This window comes from Xenopus laevis, chromosome 9_10S (assembly GCF_017654675.1).
Source record: "Xenopus laevis strain J_2021 chromosome 9_10S, Xenopus_laevis_v10.1, whole genome shotgun sequence".
In the NCBI taxonomy this organism is placed as follows: domain Eukaryota; kingdom Metazoa; phylum Chordata; class Amphibia; order Anura; family Pipidae; genus Xenopus; species Xenopus laevis.
In genome coordinates, this window is record NC_054388.1 from 37,662,017 (window position 1) to 37,680,519 (window position 18,503).

Sequence of the window (18,503 nt, forward strand, 5' to 3'; positions counted from 1 at the left end):
GGACTGTAATGGTTCTTTTGAGTGAGTCTTTTTGAAGATCTAATAAATTACTACAGTATATGTTTGTTCTCTTTCACTCAGACACTTCAAGAAGATAGCATATTATTGGATTTCGCTTTTATGGACATGAATAATTACTTAGTATAGATGCTACTAACCAGGTTAAGAAGAAAAAGAAGTGCCAGGGAGCTGTTGGGTAGAATGACATAGGCTTTAATGTACACACTGGGTTAAGTGGTCAGATTTCCTGGTTCTATGGTCAGAAATGGTGCAGAGGGAACTGAAATCTTCAAAATCATGTGCATGTTTGGGTACATCTTTGACCGCTGCAAGTAAATACAAGAAATGCATTAAACACAGAATGCCTTAGCATAATCAAAGTTGGTTTAGCTTTGTTTTATATTTTAAAAAGTATCACATTCTTGTTGATGACCTGGAATGAATTTCAGACTGCATTTGATGCCATGCACCATGTATTCTATCTAAACTAATCACTAATCTGATTTTAAAAGGGTGAGGCAGCTGTGCTACATACTGGCAATCTCCCAAAGCAGCAGCCAATCACAAGTTTGATTAAAAGAGCAAGTGAGCAAGCAATGTGATATGTCTGTGTGGCAGATTTGTCGGCCAAGAATATTAATTTTTTATTATTTTTGCAGGCATCAGATCACCAGAAAATGCCTCTCCATTTGAAATAACTGAAATCGCTGGTGCTATGACCAACATATTGCTAAGTAGCTCAAAATTACCTCTGGGGGAAACTTCTGGCGACTTAGCAATATGTTGGTCACAGCACCAGCGATTTCAAGTATTTCAAATGCAGAGGCATTTTTCAGGAGATTGGTCGCCCACAGTTGCTCATAAATCTCGGGCGACAAATCTCCCAGTCTGCTACTGCCCTAAGGGTCATATAACAATGCACCTGGACTGCAGATGCTCCAGGATAGATGCAATGGAGAGCACCTATTGATGCACTTCCACATGGTTTATTATGTGAGCTTGAAGAACCCAGAGCAAGCTTTTGAAAACATTGCGTGGGTTTAAATCCTTACCCTTTATTTCGGTATACTGGAATCAGCCCCAAGAGTCATCTCTTACCTGGCAGGGTCCGTAAAAGTGGCTGGAGTTTTTGCTAGTAATAGATTGAGTAACCAACAGGCAGATCTAGAAAAAGAAAATACCAGAGAGCATTTCTAATTACATGGGGTATTTATGGCTTCTGCTAATTAATAAAACTGTTCTACCAATTAACGTTAATGACTTCACAATCCAAACGTTATTTAAAGCATGAGAGGCCCCCATCCCAGCCTTGATCCTCTGCATGGCAAGCCTGATATTTACACCCCCCATGTGTGAATGGCCTGTGCTTTTTGCCAAATCAGGGATGAGGGTGGCATCGCCCATGGCTACTGTCAGAGAGCGGACCTGGGTTGTCAGGGCCCACTGGGTTTTTTCATGGTGTCACACCAGCCTAGTTCAACCTATGACATATATATTTTAGGGGTCATTTATAAAAGCCCAGGATGCAAGTGAAAGAGCACTAAGTGCCACCCTTAGTGCTTATTCACTGATATTTGACATCTAACACAAGGCAGCCAAGTACTTACTGCCTGCCCTAGGTAGTGAGTATGGACAATGCTCTTTTGCACAATGCACAAGTTATGGCACAGAAAAAGCGATGCCTTCATGTTGCCCCCCAGCCTGCCCTTATAAATACAGAGTAGCTAAATGCAGGAAACATTAGTTTCCTGCCATTGATATGAGTCTTTTTATCTTGAAGCACAATCAGTATTCTATAATTCTTTGACTCTGTAATTAGTCTATAATTCTAGTTTTTTAGTTAATGAAAAACATCTATGCAGGTGTGTCACCCAAGGAAGCCAAACGTGTAGCAGTAAAAGGTCAGTGAGGGAAAACACTCAGCTAGTGCCATGAGTAGCTTGGTGACAGTTGCTATAGGGGAACTCTTAACTGACTTGCAAAGTGGGTGCAGAACCCAAAAAATCTAAAATTGATAACATTTGTGGGTGCTTACATATTGTGTGGCTCTATAGCTCAGATTTATAAAAAACAATAAGATTACGTCTTTCATGAATTAAGGAAAAACTAGGTGAAAAAACACAAATATCCTGGAGGATATCATTTGGAACCTCAAATAGTCAAGAATAAAACCAAAGGTCACCAGAAAAAAATTTGCCACGTTAAAGCTAGCAAGGCTCAATAGAAGGCAATGGTAATTGTCGTCTAACAACTTAATCATTTACTTATTTTCCCAGTTCATTAAAAAAAATCTAGCCTATTTGAAATTAAATGGAACAATGTGATTTTTGCTGGCGTGTGACTTTTTCCCATTTTATCATTTAAATACTCTACATCAATATTTAAGGCTCTGTAAACAGTTCTATACAATAATATACTGTAAATCATTTCAAGTTATGTAACAATATCCCTTTAGCCTTACCTGACCCTCAATGGCTTTTCTTAAGGCATTGTCAATACTTTTATGGAACACATCAACCAACCAGCTATAAAAAAAGATCAGAACAGACAGCAAGGTTAGAGATTGTGCCTTTTATTGCTACATTAAAGGTCACGGTTTGCAAGAAAATAATGAAAGTTATTATTGTGCAGAATGAGTGCAACATTCTCTGTGTATACCAATTTAGAATGTTGCATGTATTCTGCACAATATTTCCAATGGCCAATATGTTGTACTGATGTATTTTTGCAGCAGGATTAATACAGCAGCAATTGAGGATTCACTATTTAAGAAATAGGGCCCAAATGGAATTATCGACCAAGCCCATTTCTAACTTACCTGAACTTCCCGGACACATGTATATTGACATTTGAGATATGACAATCAGAAGGGGAGATGGTGGGTCTCGCAGATGCATCGCTTCCCAGCAGTAGGCCAACAGAGATGCTGAGCCCCTCCACCTTCAGGTCAAAGTTTCCTTTATCTGATCTACAGTAAAAAAGGTAAATTGATGACTTTACAATTAGAAACATCTATTTAAATCTCACGTCAAAGTTTATTGCAGCTATAAATATATAATGTATAAGGTATACAACATACTGTATAAAAAATGCAGACTTGGGGAATTACACTGCATATTGAGCAACACTGATTGCTCCATCTTGTCCTATTGTCGCAATCTTGCCCACTATCTCTATGCTTGCTCTATAATACCTGCTACAACTGGAGCTTTTAAGAGCATCACTGCAGGGCAAGGCAATCATGGAGTAGCAATCTATACTGCTAACTTATCTGGGCTGATGATATAGACAATCACTATTTATTGGACCTATGAGACGCTGTTTCGGTTTCTGTGTACTGCCTATTTTAACTTTCAGTCCAGAACTGGGCTCAGGGTTGTCAACCTATTTTATCCACCTAAAGACAGTTTTACCTTCATCTGGCATATGGTTGGATCAAATGTGTGACTTGCCAGACCATGCTATGCTAAATTAAACACTTGGAACATCTAGTATAAATTCTACACTGATCTAAGCACTTTCATGCAGTGTAAACTACATTCAGTTCAGCAGCTATCGACCAAAGTCTATTGTGTGGTTAAGCCCTTGTTGAAGTAACACAGCCAGGTTATACAATCCCTCGGTCACTCCAATCCCAGTTGCTAATTTCTGCTATGCACAGTATACTTACACTAAATAGTGAGCGTTCCATTTGCCATCCACCTGGATAAAAGCCCCCGAGATGCTCAGTTTCAGGCCAACATTGGAAACAGGGCTTATTTGGGAGCTGGGTAACTGGAAGCTACGGATGACCATGCTGCAAATTGAGAACATACTTTGTTAATACCAGCAGTTATTAAAGTGTTTATCAGAAAATTAAACAGTAGGTGAAAGGAGATAGAGATAAAAAAAAGTTTAAGAGAATTTAGAACTCTTTTACTATGGGCATGGGTGCTAAAATAGTGCAAAAAAAAAAAAGTTCTAATTAAAGGAGCGTATTTTGCAGAGTTCATTCTCTACAAAGCCCCACACCTCCTATCTGTGCTATTTATGTGGGTAGAAGGCCAGAGTCATACACCGATGGTATAATAATACATTTTAGCTGCAGCACCGATATTATCTAGCAGAGTAAATATGTTGTGGCCTTTTTGCTTTACAATGTAGTGACCAAATCTGTGCACAAGATGGCAACAGAGATTTACAATTGGACAAGAAGCTAGAAGTGGTGGATGCAACAGTGTCCAGCATTACTACATCCATCTCAATCCTGGTCTTCTTAGAGAAGTTAGATGCACAGACTGCATCAGTTGTGCCGTAATATTGATTATAATATGCATATTTTAATTAAGCTTCCATTAAAAAAATAATAATTTCCCCTTTTCTTCTCTCCATCACGTCTTCTTTAATGCAAGTCTTCTTTAAGATTTTATAAAATACAGCGCAGTCCTCCAATCAGCACCTGAAATAGACAGCTTCTCACCAGTACATCTGAGCAACCAAGAATGCTGACATTTACTTTCAGGAACAGATCCACATCTTCATTTGCTGCTGATGTAATGTCTTCTTGTACAGAATTATGTGCCCATTGGCAAACATAAGTTACATTAGTTAAAAATCTTCATTTCAGTAGCAAAGAATGACCCTGCGGCTGCAAGAGGGCCCAGGGGGTAAAGGAGCCCCTTGAGACACTAAATCATATACAATTAAACTACATATTTGTAAAACCTCTGGACATTTTGGGGGCGTGAAAAATAATTTGCTAAGGGGCCCAGTGATATCTCGTAAGGCCATTGCAAGAAAGTCTTTAGAGAGTGTTTGAAAGTTTTGAAGGAAGGGGAGAGTGTGATAGCTTGAGGCAGAGAGTTCCAGAGACAGGCAGAAGCTTGAGAGAAGTCTTGTAGTCGGAAATAAGATGAAGTGATGAGAGGAGAAGAAACAAAAGGTCAGAAGCATAGCTAGTGTATTTTGAGATCAGAGTTGAGGTATAGGCAGAGGTTGTATTGTTAAAGGCCTTGAATGTAAGTTTTATTAATTTGAATTTGCTTCAAGAAGAGGTTGGGAGTCAGAGAAGGAATATGCATGGGAGAACAGCTGATATGGAGCTAAGGGATATATGAATCTAGCAGCAGCATTTAGAAAAGATTGGAGATGTGTATGGTTATATGTTGGAAAGCCTGCAAGGACTAGGTTGCAGTCTTTAAGGTGGGAATCAATGTTCCCACTAAGGTGTGCTCTCACAATTTTTAAGGCTCACAATTTTTAAGGCCAGCACACAACAAATTGTGGCGTGCACAAAGAATTTCATGTGAAAACCCAACATTTTATATAAATAAACAGATAGGGTTCTAATAATTCCGAGATTGCATTCCTTTGTGTTTAATTGAAAGGTGATGTTATTGGCTGTGAGTGAAACCTGAGGGACAGGGGAGAATGTTGTAGGAAATATCATGAATTCAGTTTCAAGCCGGCCGGACACCCTAGGCAACCCGGCCAGAATCCCGCACGCCCCAGATGGACCGCAACTTGCAGGGAGGAAGTGGGGAAAGTGAGCGCAACGGAGGGGGTGCAGGGGAAGAGAGCAACAGAGGGGAGGGGAAGGGGGGGAGAGCGACAGAGGGCAGAGCAACAGAGGGGAGGGGAAGAGAGCAACAGAGGGGAAGGGGGCAAAGCGACAGAGGGGAGAGAGCAGAGGAGGGTGGGAATCAAAAAAGAGAGCTGTGATAATGGACATGGGGTAGACAGAAGACAGTTTAAGAGGTACCTGCCCAGTGCCCTCCTGTCGTTGCGCCCTAGGCAGGTGCATCTTCTGCCTACCCCTAGTTCCGGCCCTGACTGTGACATTCAGGAGGAGACAGCAGAGAGGCAGTCAGTCTGTTGAGAAAGGGCAGAAGGAGAGAGGTCTGGAGAAGACAAATTGACTTGAAGCATAAAGGTTGTACTAAGGTCCAAATGAAATATGTTTTCCTAGAGAAGCAGTATAGAGTGAGGTCAGCAGAGGGACTAAGAAATAACCTTGTGGAACTCCAACAGTGAAAGGGAATGAGGTGGAGGTACAGTTAAAGAAAGAAACAATCATAAGTATACAAGTTAGCCAAGAAAAAAATTGTAGCATTGTAGACTCTTTCACATGGCCAGGACCCCAAACACTGTTAGACTCTCTGCAATTTTGTTGGAAACAAATGACAAGGCCAACATGATTGCTGTGTGTGTCAAAATCGTGGGTGTATAGCAAAGACCGCTCCCTGCACACCCTGGCCTTCCAGAGTAGAATAAGGTTGGTGCACAGTTATGAGGGATCTGCAATCTCTGGTCAATGAACTTAATCATTTTACACAGCCCACTTTCATTCTCAAGCCACACATCTTCACAGGGGGACTGCAGATTTTGACAGCCTTTGGATCTTCCAGCCCTTGGTGGAAGCGATTGGGAAAGGACAAGAAAAAGCAGAGCCAGCAGGGTGATAAAAGGATTGTGAGTGAAGAGGGTAGGTGCGTGTGAGTGGGGTGATGGCTGCAAGGGTGGCATTGGGGCACACCGTTCTTAAATCCAGCCCTGTTCATTTCAACCCCCTTCTTGGACGGGTGAATGTAAAAAGACTTCCAATGTGTAGACACAGGGTGGGTCTATGAAACTCCTCACTCAAAGCACACACGGAGTAAGATCTAGGTGCATTACCAACTAGTACACATGTTCCAGGAGCCCCCCAACTCCTGCCCAAGCAACTGGCTGGGTTAGGAAAATTCATTATATGAGATTACAATCTTAAACTTCACCTTTGAAAGCAGCTTTGTTCAAAGTTCACAGCATTGGACAATGTCACATCAACCAGGCCTTGACTGGGATTCAAAACAGACCCTGGGAGGTCAAATACACAGAGGCCCAAACAGCCCTCTAAACAATGGCTGTATTTAGCATTTAATAGCAGCCCCTCTGGCATTTGCCCAAATCCACAAATTGCCAGTCTGGGCTTGCCATCAATGCCCTGTAAATAGTGTGACACAACATTGCAGTTGAACCAGAACATGTTCCCTGTATGTTGGTAAATTGTATATTCATTTATGTAGGTTTCCTATGTTACTTAGGTTAGAAAAAGGAATAATCAGTTTCTTAAGGCTAAGTCCGTATGTGTTGGGAGACTGTAAATGAGGCTGCAAGCAAATTCATTTTTGTCCTCTTCAAGGCTACTCTGAGTGATGTCTTAATCAAGTTCTCCCAAAGATAAGGCAGAGCACTTAAGCGGATGGGCAATTCGATATATGCCTAAATTCAATGTAAAACATGCCTTATTTATAAGATTTTTTTCAGACGCAAGAGGATTCCTGTGTGCACAGTATATTTAATCTTTTTATAATAGTAACAGGAGCCGGGTCGGACTGGGCCGGTGGGACACCGGCAAAAAACCTGGTGGGCCCAGGCTCTTTTGTGCCCCGTTGGCCCAGACCTGCTCCTGTGCTACCTCTTCTGCACTAAAAACCTGCAAGTGTTCATGCGTAGGAGATCCAAGAGGGTCTCAATAGTTTGCGGCTGGGGGCCCCTGCACTCCCTCTTCTGCCGAAAAAAATTCACCAGAGTGCGTGCGCATGCAGACGTATTGACGCCACACAACAGTTGCAGCTGGGGGATCTGAACCCGCTCCTGCACTGCCTCCCTCTTCTGCTTGCCAGCACACGCGCATATCCGTGGAGGGGGTGGAAGAGGTATCGTTTGCAGCCAGGGGGCCGAGGGACAGTGTGGAGGGCTGTTGAGGCTGCAGGCTCGGTGGGCCTCGGGCCCCCCAGTCCGACACTGAACAGGAGAAAGTAGTAGTAGGAGAAAAATCGAGCAAGAATGTCAAATGATGGAACAATGAATCCTGACAACCTTTTTTAGGAGTAAATATTGGTTTACTTTAAACTTAAATTTTGGGACAATGTTAAAAAATGTATAAAAAAAAAAGATGAAAAGCAAATGAAAAAAGTCTTTGTTTATGGTGAACAATCCAAAAACAATCTGAAAAAAGTCTTTAGAAGATGAACAACCCCTTTAAAGAATGGTCAATTCAGTTGGTCTTCATTATTTATTATAGTTTGACTTTTTTGCTTGGTATATGAAAACCAATTGGAATATAAAATGAAAATTGTTCCAGGACATCACTCTCTACATCATAAAAAAATTACAATATATCATACAAAATACAATAATACAAACTCTTTTAATCTGCCATCGCCTATACAGTGCAAAAATATACATGAGTTCATAACTACTACATTATATTACATGTATTTCTATTTATTTCCCCACAGTCTGTGATGGTCATTTTTTTAAGTAAGATCTTATTAGTAATTAATTTAAGCACCACGCATAATACAGGTATGGGACCTGTCATTCAGAATGTTTGGGACCTGGGATTTTCCAGATAATGGATCTTACTGTAATTTAGATCTTCATGCCTTAAGGGTTAGTCCACATGAGCAGATTTGGGGAGATTTTGTCGCCTGGCGACTAATCGCCTCGTCTTCTGAGTGACAATCTCGCCGAACTCTGTGAGGCAATGTTCAGGAGTTTCATTAAATATTTAGTTGCAACATTTTATTACATACACTGCAAATGTTCATAAAAGCCAGTTGGTCACAACCGTTGTCGAGGTCTGTAATTGGTCAAAAAGGATGCAAAAATGGTCGCTAACATTTGCAATGGTCTTTGCAAGCCTTTTTTGCACTAATGAAACATATTACATTCCACCATATGTGTTTTACCCTTAAATAAAAAAGCCAATCAAAGAAGTAGATTAGAAAAGCTTTACATTATCTTTTGGGATTCTCTACCACCCAGTCAACCACAGCCCTCCAAAATGCCCCAGTAGCTCCCCATCTTCTTTTCTGCTAATTCACCGAACATGCTCCCCCTCTTGTAAAATATAAGGATATTATAAGTTACCGAGGAGTTACAGGTCATGGAACTCCGAGGTAACTTCTAATATCCTCATATTTTGCAACTGGGGGTACTTAATTTATTATAATACACAAATTTCAGTGAGTCATGTGACAGAAATGACATCAGAACTCACTGTTTATAACTGATGACATCAGAACTCACCGTTTATAAGGATATAATTTACAAGATATTCATGGCTTTTGTGTATTATACTGTAATATAAATGTTTTAGTAATTACTTCAGAAGGTCATAATATGACAGCTCAGAAACCAGTGCAGTTTGTACCATTATTTAATCAGCCTGTAGCATAAACTTTTACATGTGAACCTCATGATGAACTGTGACAACCCCTAAGCTGAGCTTCTCAACAGCTTTCCAGACCACACTGAGCATGTGCAGTGTCACTGACACAACCTAACAAAACCCAAGATGGTGACTCTCGGTGAAGGCCTCAATCATTAATATTAAAGAGATTCTGAAACATAAGGCGGATGTAAGCTGCAGTAAGTTCAGTATATAAAATACAGCATTACTAGAATATTTGTTTTCAGGGGTTAGTTCTCCTTTAAAGCAGTATGGGCCAGCTTTGCACAATTTTCATAAGTCATGTTGGCAATGCATGGGCAGATAATGTATGGACGGTGAGGGGCTAACCTGGACAATTTTTTGGCCCGGTCAGGTAAGGTTCCCCCACTGGCACAGCCCCATGAAAAACGGGATAGGTGGCACCTTACCCAGTGCAAAGGTGGGGCACCAGAGCAAACTTTTACCTGGGGCCTAAATGCTTTAAGTTATGCGACTATGGCCTTGTGTTTGGGATCACTGTCACTGCATCCAATTGTGAGCAGAATTAAGCAGGTTCTCTTGCAGTATGATCCTGTATTTTATACCATCCTATTCTTTTAACAAGATAACAGTCCCCTCTAATATCAACAATATCAGCTCCACAAACAGACTCTTCTTGAGTTAGAGCATGGACCCACTGCAACATCTTCTCATGCTTTACTGTTCCTTTAACACTACTATCTACTGTTGTAATACCCATCATTCCCTTTCCCCATAATATTAATCACCAAAGTAACTGCTATGGAGAAACTCTGCTCTTTAATGTATTATTCACTTGTCCATGGAGAAGGCCTGTACTATAATGCGTTTTTCACTTGCTGAAATGTCGCTAAAATAAGATAACTTGGATGTGTCCTTTGTAAATCAGTGTTATACCACCACTCATAGCAATGTCTGGATGTGATGGTACCTTCTACTCCTCATCTGACTCTAATTAGGTAAATTAATTGTTATTTGTAGGCCCAATAAGTAGGCATGGCTTACCGAAAAGGACCACAGACATCCGTAACCCTAATTTGGCTTAAACAGGCAAATATCAATTAGTGAGGTAGAGCATGGGCTACACTGGACCCTCTTTCAACAGGATGGATGGGCTTTCGCTGAGTGAAACGATCACATAAGGGTGTTGTTGGACTATACCTCTATACTGCCAAAAGTGCAAAATAACAGGACAAATGAATTAGGCTTTATTCAATATAAAGAGCCACAGGATTGATAATACTCATACACGAGAAAGTCAATAAATGCCAGGTATAGTCACAGGTGTAGCAGATACATCCAGAATGGCACAACTGGAGGAATAGCAGGGGGAGTTGAAAGTAAACACCTTCCAGGTTGTTAGTACCCCATGAGGTCCGGATCCCCAAAAGTAGACAGGTAACAGGGATAGAACAATAACCTGTTTCCCTTCTTAGTACTGTGGACCCTTCACTACAGACAAGCAGGGCCTGGAGGAGAGCTACTCCCGTCTATCCTCCTTGTTGAAGCTGAAATGCTGCTCATTTTATTTGGTAAAAAAATAAATCACCCCAAAAATGAAAGCCTGGGGTCCTTTGAACATTTTTATGCCCAATACGTTTAGGTGCACCTAAGCACGTGGCATATAGGGGCCCCAAAACGAAGACCCCCCATATGGTCTGTAATTTAAGGTAATGCAAAATCAACACATTTAGATAGATTTGGAGGGAGCAAAGGTAGAAAACAGTATGATCACCACAGAAAACCATACATTTTCAGAAAGTACACATTCCCCCGAATCCAAATTGGGTAAGCATGTCTTTCTACTCCAAAGCACCAAGCCGCAAACCTTTCCTAAATTCGGCAATTTTGATGACACTGACAAAAATCACCTCAAAACTTCCACTTTATGAGGTGTAACAATAAATCACCCAAAATATGAAAGCCTGGGGTCCTCTGAACATTTTTATGTCCAATAAGTATAGGTGTACCTAAGCACGTGGCATATAGGGGCCCCAAAACGAAGACCCCCCCATATGGTCTGTCATTTCAGGTACTGCAAAATCAACGCATTTACATAGATTTGGGGGGGGGAGCAAAGGTAGAAAACAGTATGTTCACTACAGAAAACCATACATTTTCAGAAAGTACACATTCCCCCAAATCCAAATTGGGTACGGTATACATGTCTTTATACTCCAAAGCACCAAGCCGCAAACCTTTCCTAAAGTCAGCAATTTTGGTGACACTTTCAAAAATCACCTCAAAACTTCCATCCTGCAGCATCGTATTTCCCATATTTTATTAGGTATAACAATAAATCACTCCAAATATGAAAGCCTGGGGTCCTCTAAACATTTTTATGCCCAATATGTATAGGTGTACCTAAGCACGTGGCATAGATGGGCCCCAAAATGAAGAATCCAATATGGACTGTCATTTCAGGTACTACATAATCAACACATTTACATAGATTTGAGGGGAGCAAAGGTAGAAAACAGTATGTTCACCACAGAAAACCATACATTTTCGGAAAGTACACATTCCCCTAAATCCAAATTGGGTATGCATGTCTTTCTATTCCAAAGCACCAAGCCACAAACCTTTCCTAAATTCGGCAATTTTGTTGACACTTCCAAAAATCACCTCAAAACTTCCACACTGCAGCATCGCATTTTCCCACATTTTATTAGGTATAAAGATAAATCACCCCAAATATGAAAGCTTGGGGTCCTCTGAACATTTTTAAGCCCAATATGTATAGGTGTACTTAAGAACATGGCATAGAGGGGCCCCAAAATGAAGAATCCCATATGGTTTGTCATTTTAGATACTACAAAATCAATACATTTACATAGATTTAGGGGGAGCAAAGGTAGAAAACAGTATGTTTCCCATAGAAAACCATACATTTTCGAAAAGTACACATTCCCCCAAATCCAAATTGGGTAAGCATGTCTTTCTACTCCGAAGTACCAAGCCGCAAACCTTTCCTAAATTCGGCAATTTTGTTACAGTTCCAAAAATCACCCCAAAACTTCAATCCTGCAGAATCGTATTTCCCACATTTTATTAAGTGTAACAATAAATCACCCCAAATATGAAAGCCTGGGGTCCTCTAAACATTTTTATGCCCAATACGTATAGGTGTACCTAAGCATGTGGCATATAGGGGCCCCAAAAGGAAGACCCCCCCAATATGGTCTGTAATTTCAGGTACTGCAAAATCAACACATTTACATAGATTTGGGGGGAGCAAAGGTAGAAAACAGTATGTTCACTACAGAAAACCATACATTTTCAGAAAGTACACATTCCCCCAAATCCAAATTGGGTACGGTATGCATGTCTTTATACTCCAAAGCATCAAGCCGCAAACCTTTCCTAAAGTCGGCAATTTTGGTGACAGTTATAAAAATCACCTCAAAACTTCCATCCTGCAGCATCGTATTTCCCGTATTTTATTAGGTGTTACAATAAATCACCCAAAATATGAAAGCCTGGGGTCCTCTAAACATTTTTATGCCCAATATGAATAGGTGTACCTAAGCATGTGGCATAGAGGGGCCCCAAAAACAAGCCCACCCCATATGGTATGTCATTTCAGCTACTGTAAAATCAACACATTTACATAGATTTGGGGGGAGCAAAGGAAGAAAACAGTATGTTCACCACAGAAATCCATACACTTTCGGAAAGTACAAATTATTCCGAATCCAAATTGGGTAAGCATGTCTTTCTACTCCAAAGCACCAAGCCGCACACCTTTCCTAAATTCGGCAATTTTGGTGACAGTTCCAAAAGTCACCTCAAAACTTCCACCCTGCAGCATCTTTTTTTCCCACATTTTATTAGGTAAAACAATAAATCACTCCAAATATGAAAGCCTGGGGTCCTCTCAACATTTTTACGCCCAAAACGTATAGGTGTACCTAAGCACGTGGCATAGAGGGGCCCCAAAACGAAGACCCCCCCATATGGTCTGTCATTTCAGCTACTGTAAAATCATCACATTTACATAGATTTGGGGGGAGCAAAGGTAGAAAACAGTATGTTCACCACAGAAATCCATACACTTTCGGAAAGTACACATTACCCCGAATCCAAATTGGGTAAGCATCTCTTTCTACTCCAAAGCACCAAGCCGCAAACCATTCCTAAATTCGGCAATTTTGATGACACTTTCAAAAATCACCTAAAAACTTCCATCCTGCAGCATCGTATTTCCCATATTTTATTAGGTATAACAATAAATCACTCCAAATATGAAAGCCTGGGGTCCTCAACATTTTTATGCCCAATATGTATAGGTGTACCTAAGCACGTGGCATAAAGGGGCCCCAAAATGAAGAATCCAATATGGACTGTCATTTCAGGTACTACATAATCAACACATTTTCATAGATTTGGGGGGAGCAAAGGTAGAAAACAGTACATTCACCACAGAAAACCATACATTTTCAGAAAGTACACATTCCCCCAAATCCCAATTGGGTATGCATGTCTTTCTACTCCAAAGCACCAAGCCGCAAGCCTTTCCTAAATTCGGCAATTTTGGTGACAGTTATAAAAATCACCTCAAAACTTCCATCCTACAGCATCGTATTTCCCACATTTTATTAAGTGTAACAATAAATCACCCAAAAAATGAAAGCCTGGGGTCCTCTGAACATTTTTACACCCAATACGTATAGATGAACCTAAGCACATGGCATATAGGGGCCCCAAAACGAAGACCCCCCCATATGTCTGTCATTTCAGGGTACTGCAAAATCAACACATTTACATAGATTTGGGGGGAGCAAAGGTAGAAAACAGTATGTTCACCACAGAAAACCATACATTTTCGGAAAGTACACATTACCCCGAATCCAAATTGGGTATGCATCTCTTTCTACACCAAAGCACCAAGCCACAAACCTTTCCTAGATTCTGCAATTTTGGTGACACTTTCAAAAATCACCTCAATACTTCCATCCTGCAGCATCATATTTCCCGTATTTTATTAGGTGTTACAATAAATCACCCAAAATATGAAAGCCTGGGGTCCTCTAAACATTTTTATGCCCAATATGTTTAGGTGTACCTAAGAACGTGGCATAGAGGGTCCCCAAAAACAAGACCACCCCATATGGTCTGTCATTTCAGCTACTGTAAAATCAACACATTTACATAGATTTGGGGGGAGCAAAGGTAGAAAACAGTATGTTCACCACAGAAAACCATACACTATCGGAAAGTACACATTCCCCCGAATCCAAATTGGGTATGTATCTCTTTCTACTCCAAAGCACCAAGCCGCAAACCTTTCCTAAATTCGGCAATTTTGGTGACAGTTCCAAAAGTCACCTCAAAACTTCCATCCTGCAGCATCGAATTTCCCATATTTTATTAGGTATAACAATAAATCACTCCAAATATGAAAGTCTGGGGTCCTCTGAACATTTTTATGCCCAATATGTATAGGTGTACCTAAGCACGTGGCATAGAGGGGCCCCAAAACCAAGACCCCCCCATATGGTCTGTCATTTCGGGTACTGCAAAATCAACACATTTACATAGAATTGGGGGGAGCAAAGGTAGAAAACAGTATGTTCACCACAGAAAACACCTATGTTCGGAAAGTACACATTCCCCCAAATCCAAATTGGGTAAGCATGTCTTTCTATTCCAAAGCACCAAGCCGCAAACCTTTCCTAAATTTGGCAATTTTGGTGATATTTCCAAAAATCACCTCAAAACTTCCACCCTGCAGCATCGTATTTCCCACATTTTATTAGGTAAAACAATAAATCACTCCAAATATGAAAGTCAGGGGTCCTCTGAACATTGTTATGCCCAATATGTATAGGTGTACCCAAGCACGTGGCAAAAACGAAGACCCCCCCATATGGTCTGTCATTTCAGCTACTGCAAAATCAACACATTTACATAGATTGGGGGGAGCAAAGGTAGAAAACAGTATGTTCACCAAAGAAAACCCATACATTTTTGGAAACTACACATTCCCCCGAATCCAAATTGGGTATGCATGTCTTTCTACTCCATAACACCAAGCCGCAAACCTTTCCTAAATTCGGCAATTTTGGTGACACTTCTAAAAATCACCTCAAAACTTCCATCCTGCAGCATCGTATTTCCCACATTTTATTAGGTATAACAATAAATCATTCCAAAGATGAAAGCCTGGGGTCCTCTGAACATTGTTATGCCCAATACATATAGGTGTACCTAAGTACGTGCCATATACTCTCTGTCATTCCAGGCACAGTATGTGGCTTCCCTGTGCCAGCCCGATCCAAAGAAATACTTTTGGTGCAGCCTCTCAGCTCTCTGGGCCCACCAGCAGCTCTCTTGCTTCCTTCTCTGTCCACCATGCGGCTCTCTATGCCAGGCTTTCTTCTTTTGCCAGTCTCTGTGACTTCCTCTTCTTGTCAGCCACTCACTAGCTATTGTGTCACTTCCTACTGCACTGAATAGCTGGTTGCTAGGTAACAGCTTACAGCAAACAGACAGGATCTGGGCTTCTGCCCTTACAGATATAAGAGCAATGATTTTGCACCGATTCCCTACATTGTCACAACATCTGGGTGATGGGAGGGGTTGTTTATGCAGAGCTCATTATCTCCAGTGAAACAAATTCATCTAACGACAGGGATGGTACAACGTGTGAAAGCCAAACACTTATCTTTTATGGCTGTTGAATACAAAAAAAAACTATAGTACATGTGGAATATAAAATAGAAAAAGTTTATTTACATGGCGTTGCTTTTATAGTCACACTGTGTTGCACGGATTAGGTATCGAGTTGTTACAGTGTTGAACTGAAACTTCTCTCTGTCCCACAGCTGTCTGTCTACTCCACAATCCAGTGCTGTCATTCTGGCACGCCTAAAGCTCATCATTACTACTGTCACTCAGCCCCTCCATTCCTTAACCCCTGAGATATCAGATGGCCTGTTACCCCCAGAACCCAAGGGAGTTTTCTGGGAAAAGCCTGGCTAAGATTAATAGGCACAAAGACTGGAAATCTGAGTTATGATTGACATTTTTCAATTTCTTCAAAAACCGTCTAGAAACGCAACACGTGTTCATTGTGGCATTTTTAGGTAATTATCTTCATTCTGTGTATATTGCCTGTATACAAGTCAGCAGGAATTGCCAAAATGGTAGTGGCTTCTGTTTGCAGCACCTGGGGCCAAAATTCAAGTTTTTGTGTCTGCATAGGTTTCCTCCACATTCTCTTGTTTCCTTCCTCACTTCAAAAACATAAATGCAGGTTAATTGACCCTACTATGTGGGCATATTGTACATAGTTCCATATCCATATATATGTTCCATGGAGACAAGGACTAATGCAATAATTTCTGCAAAGTACCACATATATATATATGTATTGCCATTATATTAATACCAGATAATAACTGTGTCTTTCAGTGCCATTGGAGGCGATAGTGATTAGGGATGCACTGAATCCACTATTTTGGATTTGGCCGAACCCCCAAATCCTTTGCGAGAGATTCGGCCGAATACCGAACCGAATCCTAATTTGCATATGCAAATTAGGGGTGGGAAGGGGAAAACATTTTTTACTTCCTTATTTTGTGACAAAAAGTCACGCGATTCCCTTCCCTGTCACTAATTTGCATATGCAAATTAGGATTTGGGTTCGGCCGGGCAGAAGGCTTCGGCCAAATCTGAATCCTGCTGAAAAAGTCCGAATCCATTTCTACGATGGCTGGTGTTCTGCATTCCACAAAAGCACACCTAGGTTGACACAGCTACGATACTTTACTTTTCCACTAACTTTGTCCTCCAGGTTCCTCCATTGGAGTCTGTATCACCTTTACAACCTGGTCAAAGCAGGATACATGTGCCCCGTGTGCACATTTATGTATAACCATGACCTAACTGGGGAAAGGGACTTTCTACTAACTAGAAACTAGCAGATGGAAGCTCTTAATTTAAAATCTAAAGAGGTATGCAGTCACCACCTAACAACAGGCCCGGATGTGTGGAAAGGCCACCTAGGCCCGGGCCTAGGGCGGCAAGATTTTAGGGGGGCGGCATGCTGCCCAACCACACCCACATTGGTTCAAAAACACTGGGGATGCGCAGGAGATACAATCTCCATGACAATTTGCATGAATAAAGGGGAGGGGACAGGGGCGACGAACGGCAGTGGGCCTAGGGGCGCCCGCTATATAAATTCGGCCCTGCCTAACAAAGGTGACTCCTTCAACCAAGCAGATTTATTTGCAGCTACCTCATTATCCTAACATAGTCTGACTCAAATATCATGGATTCCGATTTTGTCTTTAGCAAAAAAGATGTGACAATAATGAAGAATTGCATTCAGGGGAGTTGGGCCAATGAGGTGAGCTGAAAAACTCGCAAAAAGCCTCTCCTGATAAATTTAAGAGCCAAATTCCAAGTTATCAAACTGGAAATTCATTTCTTTTAGTGCTCTTTGTACTAGTGATATGGACCCTCCTGGACCCCCTCTGGGCACTAGGAAGGTGAATGTGGGGGGGGGGTTGCCAACACAAAATCCACCTAATGGCAGCAGAGGGGTTAGAATTGTCCCTGATAGCATTCATACCACTGTTGGCAATGAGGCTTTTCAGCAGCTGAAGTCATGCGTTTGTCTTTGCCTGACATTAAAGGGGAAGGAAACCTAGTTGGCGCAAAAACCCTCCCCCCCCCTCCCGTGTATTGCCCACACTCCCTCCTCCCCTCTGGCCTACCCGTCCCGCTGGGCAAATGCCCCTAACTTGTTACTTACCCTTCTGCGCAGGTCCAGTCCAGGGAGTTCACAGACGACATCTTCTTCCACGCGATCTTCTTCCTGCTTTGACCGGCGCATGCGCAGTAGGAGCATTTCGCTGGTACGGATCTACTGCGCATGCGCCAAAAGTCACGAAGTTCACAGCAGGAAGACGATCGCGTGGAAGAAGATGTCGCCTGTGAACTCCCTGGACTGGACCTGCGCAGAAGGGTAAGTAACAAGTTAGGGGCTGTAATGGAAGATGGTGAACTTACCCCACGAGACGTCCAAGAGGCGACCTCCTGCTCCACCATGCGGTTCTTCCTGGTCGCAATGTGACTGCATCAGAAACGAGTCGCCCCCGGATTGGTCGCCGGCGACGGAATGGACGCCGGCGTCATAATGTGCGTCGGCGTCAGGACGCTAACATGAGGACGCCGGCGTCAGCGTCATGACGTCATCGCGTCAAGTTTTGGCGCCAACTTTGGACTATTTATTCCTGACTGCCCTTTACCTCCTTGCCCAATTATAGGTCTATCT

At 41.7% G+C, this 18,503-nt stretch overlaps 1 pseudogene; it reads right to left on the bottom strand.

The window, feature by feature from the left end:
- Positions 1–213: 213 nt before the first annotated feature.
- Positions 214–3,826, bottom strand: LOC108702211 (annotated as a pseudogene).
- Positions 3,827–18,503: the final 14,677 nt, after the last annotated feature.